This window comes from Neopelma chrysocephalum, unplaced genomic scaffold, assembly GCF_003984885.1.
Source record: "Neopelma chrysocephalum unplaced genomic scaffold, ASM398488v2 Primary Assembly neopelma1_100, whole genome shotgun sequence".
Taxonomy (NCBI): domain Eukaryota; kingdom Metazoa; phylum Chordata; class Aves; order Passeriformes; family Pipridae; genus Neopelma; species Neopelma chrysocephalum.
Window position 1 is genome coordinate 1,062,647 of NW_020897763.1, and position 14,752 is coordinate 1,077,398.

General features: G+C 44.4%; 1 protein-coding gene across 2 annotated transcripts in view; it reads right to left on the minus strand.

Moving 5' to 3' along the window:
• The window catches only part of RAP1A (RAP1A, member of RAS oncogene family), a 36,278-nt gene extending 22,497 nt beyond the window's left edge, over positions 1-13,781 (minus strand). The window contains exon 1 of one of the 2 annotated variants that reach the window (XM_027695249.1): positions 13,656-13,781. The gene's annotated coding sequence lies outside the window, so the exon portion shown is untranslated. Of the gene's footprint in view, positions 1-2,415; positions 2,427-13,655 lie in introns of those variants that run through there. The other variant, XM_027695250.1, reaches the window with a different exon arrangement.
• Between the last annotated feature and the right edge of the window lie 971 nt (positions 13,782-14,752).

Below are 14,752 nucleotides of genomic sequence, written 5' to 3' on the forward strand. Positions count from 1 at the left end.
TTCAGCCTGGAGGAGAGAAGGCTCCAGAGAGACCTTAGGGCCCCTTGCAGTGCCTAAAGGGGTTCCAGGAGAGCTGGAGAGGGACTTGGGACAAGGGTCAGGAGGGGTAGGACAAGGGGAATGGCTTCCCACTGCCAGAGGGCAGGGTTAGCTGGGATATTGGGAAGGAATCCTTCCCTGTGAGGGTGGGGAGGCCCTGGCACAGGTTGCCCAGAGAAGCTGTGGCTGCCCCTGGATCCCTGGAAGTGTCCAAGGCCAGGTTGGACAGGGCCTGGAGCAACCTGGGCTAGGGGAAGGTGTCCCTGCCCATGGCAGGGGGTGGGATGAGAGGATCTTTAAGGTCCCTTCCAATCCAAACCAGTCTGGGATTCCCTGATTTTTAGTGCAAGCGCTGCCAGTCCCAGCTACAGGGCTGGGGACAGACAAGGGCACTGACTGCACTGGCCCTCAAAAAGCACAAGGCACAGCCTGAGTTTAAAAAAGGGTGAGAGAAAAGGAACAGAAAGAAGTGAGGCACAGAAGGAAGCCCAGCAACCAGAGCAGCAGTTCCCAGAGACAGCGTGGAAGAGCCGCTCCCGGCACAGCTTCCACTGCCACGGGCACTGCTCGGCTGAGCTGCGCTTGGCTCTGCCCCAGGAAGATGCACTGGGATACAGAGAGACAGGGAAAGGTGTCCCTGGGATAGAGGAGAGAGGGGCAGGGAGCGAGGACCACTCACCTGGCTTTAAGGAAGAGAGAGGAGAGTAACTCCTTGCTTGCTCATCACCCCCACCTCCCATTTTCTGATTTTTCACCAGCGGAAACCAGAAGTCTGAACGTTTCCAGGGGGAAATGTGCCATCAGGATTTCGCAGATTTGGGAGAGAAGCACAGATGTCTGTGTGAACTCCAGCACCCTGGGCATGCTGTGCCACCCCTGTGGCCGTGCCCATCCCATTTCCCAGCTGAGAGGCAGATTCTTGGGATGTTGCAGCCACATGTCCTGGTTATTTTTATCCTGGCAGTTAAATACTGGATCGTGGCTACTATAAACAAACCTGTTTAATTTTCAACTTGTAAATGTTCTCCGTGCCAGTTTTTTTCAGTCAGTATAAACTAGGCCATGGAAAGGGCTGGATTTTCTTTTTTTAAAAGTGTCAACTAAACATTGCTCAATACTCCACCAAAATCCCTTCATTACTCAGAGCCGTGTTGGCAAAACAAACCCAAATCCAGCACTTCTGCAAAGGGAAGATTTACAGCCACCAAAATCACACTTCAACTGACAGATTCCCTCCACAATAAAGGAAAATCCAAACAAACAAAGAGAATGATCCAGCAGAGAAGGCTGGAAACACAAGGCCAGGGCTCTCAACCTTGGCTTCCACCAGTTCCAGCACGGCCCAACAACAGCTCCACTCACCACCTGCTCCCTGATTTGTTCTACACCCTGTTCTTAGATATTAAATTACTCAACGAAGTCAAAAGCACATAAAATACTTCCCTAATATTCATCAAAGCTGTCAGCAATTACACAACTGTTACACGAGAGCGACAGACACACACTGGGAGCAGCAATGGTGGATCCCAAATGAAAGGGTGTTTGGAAATCCCACAATTAATTAGCAGACACCTCCCCTAAAAAGCAGCAAGGCAAGCACTGCCATAGATGACCCTGTTAATTAGCAGGGAATGTAGTTAATTGATAAGAATCACTGCCATGGACTCGCTTCCCCAAGGCAGTCAAACTCCCTGGCTTTAGGGTACATGGAAAACTTCCTCTGCCTTTCCTGAGATCACCAACACCAGAAAAATGAGAGGGAAGAGGAAAATAAAAAGACAAAAAGACCAGACTAAGCAGAAAGCAGGACTTCAATGTGACTTTAAAGCACAATTTGACAAACTTCCATTCCCAAACACTGCATTTATTTTATTACTCATTATCACTGCAGTATCTGACACCAAAGTAATTGTGTTTTATATATTAATGTTACATAAGAGGAAACATCATATTTTATACACTGTGACAGGAATCTCTGCCTCAATTTTTTAATTTCAACAGTAAAATCATTATCATTTCCACTGACTGCTTTCAGCATCAAATCAAATACCAATCAAGGCAACAAATGTGTAATTAACTGTACTCACAAGGCTGGGGTAGGATGAGTCATGACCCCACTGCAGAGCATTCCTGATGCTCGGACACGTATCCCATCCCTCTTGGTTTAGAAGCTTTTATTCTTATTTATTTTTTATTATTTATTTATTATTATTTATTTGTCAGTGCAGGACAAAACTTGAGTTATTTCTTGTAAAAACAAAGAAAATATTTTGGTTCCAGGCAGGAATTCACACAACCTAACCAAACTATCATATAGGTCAGCAGCTTCAGCACTAGAAATCAGGTATTTGGGATCAGGGACTTATCTTGAAGAACACTGAAGAACTAAAGAAACTCTTAACTAAGTTCCAATTCCCTACAACAAGTCTTGGGAATTGCATCGAGTCCTGAACCACTACTGTGCTAAAAAGCACTATGAACTGAATTCACCAGGACTGTGTAAAGTTTAACAATATTTTAATATTTCTGAAAGAGAACTTTCACCAATAATTCATAAACTTACAACAAGAAGGCAGCCACATTTGTGTCTCTGGGTTGTGGACTCCCCATCCCTGCAAGTGTCCAAGTGTCCAGGTTGGACAGGGCTTGGAGGAACCTGGAACAGGGGAAGGTGGCCCTTCCCATGGCAGGAGGTGGAGTGAGATGAGCTTTAAGATTCCTTCCAATCCAAATCATTCTGGGATTCTGTTATCCTGTGATTTTAACAACATACTTTATCCAACTAATCAGTAATTTAAGTAAATAGATTTTTTTGTTTTGTTTTTGAGGGAGCAAATAAACCCCAAAAAGACACAGCAAGAAGCACCCACGCAAAAAATAAAGCTGGTGACAAGCCAAATAAACAAACAGGTATCTGAGAACACAAATGAACAACCACATTGGTCAGGGGTGTTATCTGAAGTGTTTAACCAGAAAAGGCAAGACACCAGCCTTCAAACCTTGCACCCCTTCCCAAAAACTCAAGCCCCTGCCATGTGCTCCTCTGAGCCACATCCAAATCCCCCGTTTCTGCCTCATTCCCATGTTCTAGGCTGGCCTGGGAAGGTTCCTGATCCAGGGCCAAGGCCATAAAAAGCCTGGGCGAAGAGTAAAGTCCTCCAGCGACAGAGTCCTTCCGACTCCACTGTTGTGCTGAGCTGGAGCTTTGAGCAAATTAACTGCAGCCCACACAAACAAGGCAGAGGAACAAACTTCTTGGAAAACAGCAATAATTCTGTCATTTGAAATAGTCATTTCAGGCACAAACACACCGAGATTGATCCTGCTCAGCCTGTAATCTTTTGTGCAATCAGCCTCACGCTGAACCTGCAATTTTAAACAACATAATGTTCACTTCCATGGAAGTGACTGCCTAATTATTCATTGGGAATTGCTTTGCTGTAGAAGCTCTCCAGGCAAGGGAACAAGGGCTCTGGGCAGCCAAACCTTGCCGTGCTGAAACGGCTAATTTATGTTTTGTCCTATTGGTCTGCACTTGCAGAAAGTTGCTAGGGCCATGTGCCAGGCAGACAAAGAGAGGGGAAAGGAAGCCAGCAGCAAAACTCAAAGGCCAACACACACTGCATCCCCAAATTAGAACAGCCCTCCACGTCACTGGTGGAGTTGGCAGCCGCCCCTCCGGACCGACTGCGGCACTGCTGCAAACTTCATACTAATGAGCACTGAGCTGCAAACAGGACAGCCAGCCATAAAGTGGGCAGATTGAGGGGAAAAGAGTCTCTTCTCAGTAATTTATATATATATATACACATGTATATAAATAAAACAGCTTATAGGAAGCACTGTGTGGTCGCAGGTCCTCCCAAGCAACACCACGGTCGCGCTCGACCATTTCTCGTCTTCTCATCCAGACCCACTTGAGTATTTCAGAACTCCAGTCAGGAGTTCTCAACAGCTTCTTTTGGAAGAAAAAAAAAAAAGAAAAAAATACTTCCTTTCCCCCTTCCTCATCAGCTAAACATGTAAATGTTAAAAGGCATCACCATTAAACACAGCAGCCGTTTATGGGACTTCCTCCATCTGTTGTTTATCCCCACACCCCAACTTGCCACTGACTTCTAAGTCCTATAAAGTTGGGTTTTTTTGCTTTCTCCATTTTCTTTAGTGTGAAAAATATTCTGACCTTTCACAATATGGTTTAAATTCCAGATAGACTCGAGGAGGCTCAGTCATAGCAAAAGCCCAACTCCATTATACTCGCTAAGAACAATTTGTTGTGCTGATAGTAGCTTGGCAACGTTCTTCACTATTCTTCCTGGTTTATATAATTAAGAGTAAATAAGTGACATGAGGTAGGGTAGCTTGTCACTGCCATTTCAGCTTGGCACTTGAATTATTTTATTTCTGCAGTAATAGTGCCCAGACACTGGTCATAAAGCCCAGTTTGCCTTTATTTGGTCTCCAGCATCGAATCTTTGATGGAGAGAACAAGACAAGCTTCCCCCTGAGTAAAGGGTTCTTTGAAATTTCTCAAGCTGTAGAGGTTTCAACTGCCCTTTCAGTGTATTTCAAACTGAGAGGGATCCACAAGGACCATCAAGTCCAACTCTTAAGTGAATGGTCCGTGCAGGGATTGAACCCACAACATTGGTGTTATGAACACCATGCTCTAAATAACTGAGCAAACTGGATATTGGGAAGAAATCCTTCCCTGTGAGGGTGGGGAGGCCCTGAGGTTGCCCAGAGAAGCTGTGGCTGCCCCATCCCTGGAAGTGTCCAAGGCCAGGTTGGATGGGGCTTGGAGCAACCTGGGCTAGTGGAAGGTGTCCCTGCCCATGGCAGGAGGTGGAAGGAGATGAGCTTTAAGATCCTTCCAACCCAAACCATTCTGTGATTCTATGATTTCTACCCACCAGTGATAAATTCCAAGACCAACATCAAGCCTCTACACCCACACTGTCTGTCAGCAGGGGCCACTTCCCAGCTTTCCAGGAGACTTAATTTACAAATTCCCGAAAATATTAAGATTCTTTAAATCTTCCTGGCAAAGCTGCAACAACCAGTGTGCACACACTGGATTTGGCCACGGGGACTGATCTAAAGGTCAGGTTTGCATTTGCAGCCCTGAGGTTTCCAATGCCTGGTGAGTGTTTGTGTGTGTGAGAGCCACGAGCAACCAAAGCCCGACCGTTCCCACGCAACCGCCGCTAATTAAACGCCTCTTTTAACAACCATTTTTTTTTGAATGAAAAGCCCCACTGACCATATGGCCACTTATTAATACTGCATTTGTTTATCAGTTTAAATAAAACCCCTAGAGCAACGAGTATCCATGTAATGAGGGCTTAAACACAGTTAACAACGGATGTGTGAGGTACAACTGCACCTCTTGAAAGGGTTTCACGGCAGATTTTAAGGCTTGATAGGAGCCTGAATAGCAGTAAAAGCACAGAATTAGCTTAAAATAGAGGCAAAAGTAACAGTTTCATTACCTTTCATAAAGCAATTAAGTTGTTTAATGTGGTGCTTGATCCTCCAGTATTTAGCTCAGCCCCTTAGTGCTGCCTCCTGAGGGGGCAGAAGGGGGTGGAAACTGAGTTTTCTTTTATAAGAAAAGTGAAACTTTCTTCTGTGGGAAGGTTTTAACTGAAGGAATATTGAAATATGTGATTAACACTCCAGTGCTGAAGTGAGAACTATGAGGCCAGGAGTGTTATAACCAAACCACTGGCAGATCTGGCCTCTGCACTGGGGGGGGTTCTCTGAAGTTTTTTTAATCCTCCTGAACCTGCTCAAAAGGGCAAAACTACTTGGCCAATTCATCTTGGAATTTCCTTTATGGAAAACAAAAGGTGGCACTACAGGAAATAGCTCTGATGGTTTAATCAGTTTTATATGAGCCATTTCAGTATTTATAGGTCAAGCTTGATTACAACCAAAATAGATTATTATAGAGCTGGCTTTAAACAGCAACAAAAACAAAACCCAGGGGCAGTTGGGCTCCTGCTCCCAGAGCTGTGTTTGACTCTCACGGAAGGGAGGACACATCCTTCAAGATGAGCAGCACTGGCATCAGCCAGTCCTTCCCCTCCACCTCACCAACAGCATCCAAACAGGAACAAAAAAAAAAGGCCTTATTTTTAGAATGTGTCTTTGAAATGACAAGACACGGGGCAATAGGAAAAACAAAAATCTCTCCCATATTAGTATGTGTATTTTTTAAACACATGGCCTGGAGACAGCTGGTTCTGCACTCTGAGCAAGACCTGAGAACACACCACAATTAATCTGAGTGTTAATTGCCATCACCCACAATTTCTCTGCTTTCCCTGTTGGGGAGGACACCTTCCCACCCAAATAGAAACTCCCAGTCAACTGTTCTTTCTACAGCAATCTACAAATACAACATCAGCCAAACCCTTGAGCTCATCAGGGGAACCATCACCACTGGTTTAAAAAAAGTTCCTAAATATATTTTAACTCCTGCCCATAAAAATGCAGTGGATCTGAACTTGGCATGTAAAGGACAACAAAAGAAGCTCCTGCATCTCAGCTCTAGAGACATAACTTAGTTCTTCTGACACCTGCTGAGCCACCCCATCATCCAGCTCAAGTTTGCTTTGGTGCTAAATGGATTTGGACTCGATATTGTGTTTATGACAAGGGTTTAGAGCAAACAGTTCATTTAACAGAGGCTACAAAGTACTGAAAATAGAGAATAAAGCACACTTTCTCGGAATCACACCACTGAGGAAAGTGCCCTGGAGCATTAAAACATCTGTTTGGTCGTTTCAAATGAGATTCCTGAAAAAGCTTTGCTCTAGATTTGACTGTGTTCTAGTGATCAATATGCCAATGGAGTGTATTCACAAAACAAGGCAAAGCCATAACAGTACTGTAATCTCTATGACTTTATAAGTGATCTGATGAGTTAAAAGCCCTAAATGCATAAATATTTCATGACAAAGGCTGCCTGGAACTGCTTCAGTCTGTATCTTTAATCTTAATGTAATTTTCAACTACAATTACTGTTCTAAAAGAGTAGAAAGCAACAATTGGCTAAATTTATCTTCAGCTGTTATTTATTTGATAAATCCACCAAGATTTCTGCTCTTCAGGCTTGATACTCAATCACTGTTACCCAGCACAGGACTGACATCAAATCCCAGGGTAAAGCAAGATGTGCTGGAATGAGACTCTTACCCAAAAAACAGAGAATTGCACCAGAAACAGCCTTACCCAGTGAACTATGAGTTACTTCCAACTACCACGTGGTGAGTGGCACATAAAAAGATATTATTCTGCATGTCAGCTGTCTGTAATGAAAGTTTTCCTCTTCTCAGCAGCCCCTCCCTACAACTTCGAGTTTATTTGCATGAGAGAAAAGAATATTACATAAAAATACAACATAAAAGGCACTGCAACCCATACATCCAGCTGAACTGCTCCTCCCACATTCTCCAGGCCTTCCAGAGGTCTATTTCCTGATAAAAATGTGAGAAATGCCTGATTCCATACAGATTTTCCACTTGGACCAAGTGAAGCAGGGAGCACTCCCAGCCCCAGCTGCAGCCAGAGATGCTCAGATCCTTCACAGGGCAGCTTTCCCTGCCATGACTTCACACGCAATAACCCTGATTTAAACATGACAAGTTCAAATTTTTTTGGTATTAGAACACTGCAGAACACGACATCATCAAATCCAACAAATATTCCAACTAAAAAAACCCCACCAAAATAACCCCAAACCCTCAAACATTCCAGCCAGCCTCGAATTTGCAGTTGTAGCCACTGACAAGTGAAATTCAAGTGTCTGTTTTTCTGTAACGCTCCAGCAAGCAGCAGTTATGCAACACAACCCATTGACAAGCACGGTGCTTGTTGCAGTGTTATTTCCAAAAAGCAGGTTTTTTTGCAGTCATTTCTAACACCTATTACAGAAAGGCTCACCCTGCTCGTCACTGGTGTATTTTTGATTGCCACATTTAATTATTAATAAAGATCTGTTTCAGCCACCGCTGTGGGCATATCCAGACCTCTTGCTTCAGTGCCCCAGCTGGATTGAAATATTTTCCAGCTTATCAATATTCAAAATAAATAACAGACCATAATGACTCAGGCCACCTGCTCCACAGGACTATTGGCTCCCCAGATTTTAAGTCAAACAAAGTGAAATGGGTGAGAAAGCCAAGGCACCACCTGCAGCCATGGACTTTTTTTTTTTGCTGTTTGTTCTGTTACCTGTTTCTTCCCTGCTACAAAAGCCCTGTGGAGGGTCAGACTTTCCCCCCAGACAGATCATTTTGTTCATCAAAAGCAAACAACCAGCAGGTTTCAGAACACGCCGACTCTGCTTTTGTCAGCATTTGGATTTCTCAATCCAAAAAAAAAAATCCAATCCATGCCTCCTCCTGAGTTCAGGTCAAGCCACTGCAGCTGCACTGGGGAAGTGCCTGTTCAGGTATAGCAGGTCTTTCCCAACAGCCAGCACCCAATACCTGCTGGACCACTCACAGCAGGAGCAGGAACACACATCAAAACATCAAAACACCGTCTTCATGTGGCCACACTGAGATTCAGGCAGGGCCACCCGACCTGCTTCAGCAGCTGGCAACGGTGAGAAAGAGCCCTGTGGCTCTGCTGCCACGGCAGAGACAGAAACACAGAGTTTTAAAGCTCTCCTTTTTAACTGGAAGCACTGGCTGCTACAGGGCTGTGAGTGCAACCTGCCAGTATGGAAGTTACAAACCCCAAAATGATTGGTGTTCCAGAAGAGGGGTGGTTTCTGGTGTCCTGTTCCTTCCCCCCTCCACACACACACCCCTCAGAGGATCTTCCCACAGCACATCAATGCAATTTAAGTTGAAACACGGCATTTCTGACCAGGGATGTAACACCCAGTGGCTCCTCCCTCCTTCCCACGGCCGCCTCATTTTAATATCGTTAAATGGATTACTTGAGACAACCTTAATTATTGCAGTATTTGCAAGGGAAGAAGTGATCTCTCAGTAACCAGTTTCTGTCCCTTTGCAGATCAGAACTTGTTTCATAGCAAACCTGGGAGAAAAATGGCATCAGAGGTTCGGCCCCAAAGTGCTCCAGCAGAAACACCAACAGCTGAACAGGTACATGTGTGTCCTGATGATGCTCTGCTGTCACTGGGTCTCTACAGCTCCCCCTGCACCCCCCTGTCTGCAGAAAGGAGCTCAGAAAACAGGCATTAATTAACAAAATTATGCTATCACAGGAAAGAACAGGAAGCTTCTAGTAATGAGCCATTTAGCTCCGAAGGGTTTCAGTCAGACATGTCAAACCAGCTCATAGAGCACGTCAACAGCCAACAACAACAGCAACAAGCAAAGCCAGCTGAAAAACAAGCAGTGAAGACCCTCAATTTGTTGCAACAGAAAGGCAGCTTGATGTAACTCCCATAAATGCAGGCTGGTTCTTGCCAATAACAACCTGTTACCACCGAGGACACAGAGCAAACAGGCACCTATTTATCCACCACCCTGAACAAGCCACAGGTCATGTTCTTTCCAGTTGTCACAGGCAAAGCTGAGCCACCACGTTGCCCCTACTCTACACCAGAGCAAAGGACGCTGCCCTGAGTCAAGACATGCTCAGGAACTGCAGTTTCTTGCTCTCAGCTCCTTCCCTCCATCAGCAGTGGTACCTCCACGACCGCACGGTGAGTCAGAGCAAGAGCTGAGCGGGTTGAAAATTACGTCTGTATTTTTGGGATGAGCTCAGTTCTCAGCTTGCTGAGCTCCCTGAGCTGCCTCAGCATCTACAGTGCAAGGATGAGGGCAAAGGGGACACTGGGGGGTGTGACCATGAAACCACAGCCTGCAGCTCTGCCTTCCCTGAGCTTCCCCTGCATCCCGCCCGCTCTCCCACACAGCACAACCATTCCACGCAAATCCCAGGAAACAGAGGGTCATTCACACTGAGGTGGAACTCCAAAGGCCTCTGCTACAACCCCCTGCTCCAAATGGGGCTTTGAAGTCAGACCAGTCACTCAAGACCTCGCCCAGTTCAGTTCTGTGTCTCTCTGATGACACAGATCCCTGGGCAGCCACATCTCACCACGTATCATTTGAAAAAAATCTCCTCTTTTTTTAGCTCATGGAACCCTTAACCTACAGAAACCCAAGTTACCTACTCTGCCCTCCCAGGACTGTCACCCCCAGCAAACCCACTCTGGCCTTGGAGGATGCTCTGATACCTGAGCAAAAGCAAATCAACTCCAAGCACACTCGGCTGGAGCCTCAGAGCTCACATTAAAGCCATTTAACCTTGTAGGTGCTTTCAATCCTGGTGATACTCCATAAAATACAACCAAAACATCATTTTTTATGTACTATAACAAGGTTTCTCCTAAAAATCTTACGTTATTGGAATAAATGCTGTGTTGAACACCAGGTCCACTTGCTAAACAGCAACCTTAGAAAGCAAGGTATGGCCAAAAAAGCCAGCATTTAAAATCTTGTATATATTTTATAAATCAAAAGAAACCATGCATTCTGGAGAGTTTGTTTACATATAAATCAAGAAATATAAATCAAGAAATCTTAAGGAGGAAGTTGGACATAAATACAGGTAGTGAAACAACAGAGAAGGGGCCACTTCAGAGCAAAACTGGTCATCAAACTAAATCCAGGCCACAACATCCTCAGTTATTTAGAGCACAGACTTGTCTCAAACACAAATTTAAACTACATTTGGGTTGAGCTATCAAAGAATATAAAAATATAAGTTCTCCTTCCTGCAATAACTTTCATAGGCAGTACAGGACTTTTAGGGAAGACAACTAAAAGCCACACTGAAATACAGAATTCCTGTCATATGCCTGGATGCTATTTTTTCAACATGTAATGTGAGGTGTATATTCAGGCTAATCAAGGTTATTTCTATTTCAACATATTTATATATAAAAAGTGCATTAGGTAATTTTTTTTAATATCCTTCTTACACAGAAGCCATTAATGAAAGTGTATCATCTTCACACTTATTTTAAGCCTTTCTCTTCTGCTGTAACAGTTCAACAGCTCTTGATTTAACCAACACAGGTGTTTTTTTCATTCTAATATTAGTGCTGGAGACACCAAACTGGATCACTTGGTCTCCTGCTGGGTTCTTGTTGAATAAAAATGGGAAAAAAAAAAGTGAGAAAAAGGAGTTCAATCCATGACCTGCCTTACTCATCTCAGGGTGCAGCTGCAGAGGGTGAGTAAACCTACTACGAGTTCTAACTGCAGAGCCCAAACATTCTGGGACATGTTTTCCCCACAAAAATTGTGCCTCTCTCCTTGGCCACCTATCACCTGTGTATGGAGGATTGGAATAAATTTATCTTCATACCTTTAAGCTCTATTTCACCATTTCCATTAACTGAAACACTGGATTCTACCTTCTAGTGCCTGAAGGGATCCTACAGAAAGGTGGAGAGAGACTATTTACAGGGGCCTGGAGTGACAGGACAAGGGGAATGGCTTCACACTGACAGGGAGAAGGTTTATATTGGATATTAGGATGAAATCCTTCCCTGAGAGAGTGGTGAGGCCCTGGCACAGGTTGCCCAGAGAAGCTGTGGCTGCCCCATCCCTGGAAGTGTCCAAGGCCAGGCTGGAAGGAGCTTGGAGCAACCTGGGATAGTGGTCTGGGATTCTCTAACAATATTCCAGGACATTTGCAATCCCAGCAGGAGGAAGCACATTGTATTTTGAGTCTGCTGAGTAACAGCCATGAGGTGACACAGCTCTAGTGTTGATCCAACCTGTGCTGCAGGAACAAAAAGCCAAGTCCTCCTTTATCCTTTCCGTGCTTCCGATGAAGGATATAATCCAAGGAGAAACCTGTTTGGGAGGTGAACTTTTCAGGACATTAACTTCTACCCAGAGAGCAGTCTAGGAACACAAATAAATCCTGGCTGCCACCACACTTCAGTACTGCAGCAAACAAACCAAAACACCTCACCCAAGTTTTAGCACCTGAGAAAGACTGACTGGACCAAACAGAACAGTTCACCAAGATTAACTTTTCTTTCAGAAAACTTTAGGGCATCCTTACTTATCTCTGCCATTAGGTGTCATGTTTCCAGCAGCAGAAGTTTTTGCAAAGTGCAAACACAAAATGTCTAAGTGAAATTTTGTCCCTGGGATTTGTTAGCACCCTTTTAAGAAGATGCTTCCATTACTATTCTGTTTAATTTCCCATTAACTATTGAATGAAAGAGTAAAAGCAAATCAATAACTATTTCAGAGCACAGCATAAAATGAATTCAGGTTGTACTTTGACCACCATCCTCACTACCTCTTCGAAAAACTAACCCAAAACCCACCCCAAATCAAGGCCAAAAAAAATCCAAATACAACCCCAGGACTTGACTGAGTTTTAAAAGTTGTGTCTCTATTGAATCTCCTTCTGCAGAATTAAATACACAAAGTTACAATCTGACTGATGTTCAACATTAATGTGGCTCTTCAGAAAGCAAAACAAAGTGACAAAAAAAGAAGTCTCACATATTATCCTAAAAACCAAAAGTCTCCATAAGGATGCACAGCCAGAGCCAGTCGAGCTGATTTCTGAAGGCTTGAAAGTAACACCAGACCAAGGACAATTCTGAATTTCAAACAACTACAAGTAAAAATCATTTCAAATATAAAGACTGAAGATTAGAACTTGCATTATGTTCAAAAGAGCCACTTCCTTTTATTCTAGGAAAACAGATAACACGTTCCTGTTCTCAGAATATTAACATTCCTCTTCAGGATGATTTTTTGAAGCCTGTGAAGTTGCACAGAAGCAATCTGTTCCCTAAATGCTAAGCACAAGTTCAAAGTGCCACTGAGTACACTGTGCACGTGCACAGCACAAGAAAAAAACACTGCAATATACAGCACAAACAAAGTCTAGAGTTGTTTATGCCCAAGACGATGATTCAATACACAATTAAAACTTTTATGTTCGAGTACGTCCACATGTTACACTCCTGCTATTTAATTACTTTTCAGGTTTTTTTTAAGAACAGCCCTCAGACTGGATGAACAGCCACGAAACGCATCACTAATAACCTATGTCTGTATATTTGCAGCTTATGGTTTCAAATATAAACTGTTTTGCTACGCTGTGTAAACACGAGTCTCCAAATAAAAGCATTAACGTGTCACCGGACTTATGCTGCGCTGGTAATTCAGCCCTTTTGGCACACAGATCCTCTCAGAACCTCCAGCAAAGCTACTTACCCTAAAAACGGCCACGCCAGAGCCAGGACACGTGATGGCAGACACTGCTCAGCTCCCTCAGAGTGACAACTCCGCGCTCTGACACCGCTGGGCCTCGAAACGTCACCGCGGTCCCTTCACCGGACCCCTACACCCCGCTGGGTGCCTCACACCTTCCCAAAGGCCGTAAGAAATATCTGCTTTTGAGGATAACTCGGTGTGTGTGGATGATCTGGCTGCACACACAGACCCGGCGTGGTGAACGCCGCGCACGAAAACAGATTATTTTTAGCAGCGAGCGCGGCACTTCCTGCCGGCTCCACCTTGGAGAACGACGCACGCCCGCTGTCACCCTCCGCTCCAAAACCAGGATTTCACAACTTCTGCTACCTGCCACAACACAGGGAGGGAAGGGACAATCTGCCGAGAGCTCCCAAGTGACGATTTCCCAGTTTCTAACTTGGCACGAAGAGCTGCCGTTGGAATATGTTGCCGGTCTTCGCCCGCGTCAATAAATCGATGCCTTTTTTCCTGCTGCGGCGATGAACAGAACGTTAAATGTTTTTATTTATCGCGCTGATTTTTTTTTCTTCCATAGCAACAGGATGTGAACACGGCATTCCCAGCGTAATGAAGTCACTATAGCAACGTGATAATGATGTCAGAATAATCAGACAGCATTTCATACTTGGTGAGATACATCGCTTCTATGAATTCAAAAAGTTGCAGAGAGCACCAAAGTAAGAATGTGCCATCTGAAACTTCCCTTCAAGTTGGCTGATTTTGGAGATAACTTCTCGTTGAAGGCACAGAGCTTTGCTAATGCACCACTTTCGGTTTCTCCAAGCTCCATCCGTTACTTCCTGAAAGTCTCACAAATTCCCACATCAAAACCCTGTTTTAATGCTGCTACACCAGTGGGAGTTACTGACACACCACTCCAGCAAGAAAAAAGCAACGACACCAATCCCAGCAGTGACACATTTCACGGCAGACAGGCACTGTCAACTGAGCAGCCGCTTCCCTCAACTCAACTCTTCAAATAATCTGCTGTCTCTTTACGTGGAGCAACACAGCTACTCAGAGAGAATCACAACAGCCACAGAAATGACAGAGTGCTGATACAATACTCCAAAGGCAGACAGGCGTTTTCAAGTCAAACAACTATTTTAAGAAATATTATCTCCCCTGTTAAGCTACCGAAAGGAAAAAAAAACCAACCCCAGAGTATTCATGATTTGCCCTTCCTGTTTGCAGCTCTTTCCAACCAGTGAGCAAAGCAAAACCCAGGCGCTGATTCCAGCTCCGTGTTGGTCAAAATTGGTGTGTCCAAACCCCAACCCTCCTGCTGAGAAAGCTTCGCAGGAATCCTCGCACCAAAACCACACGTACTGCACCTCAAATATCGCAAGCGAAGGCACCAATTAACGAGAAGTATCTAAAACACCAAAGTTTCCCTAAGCAGAGAACAGTTTCTCTTTAAAGCG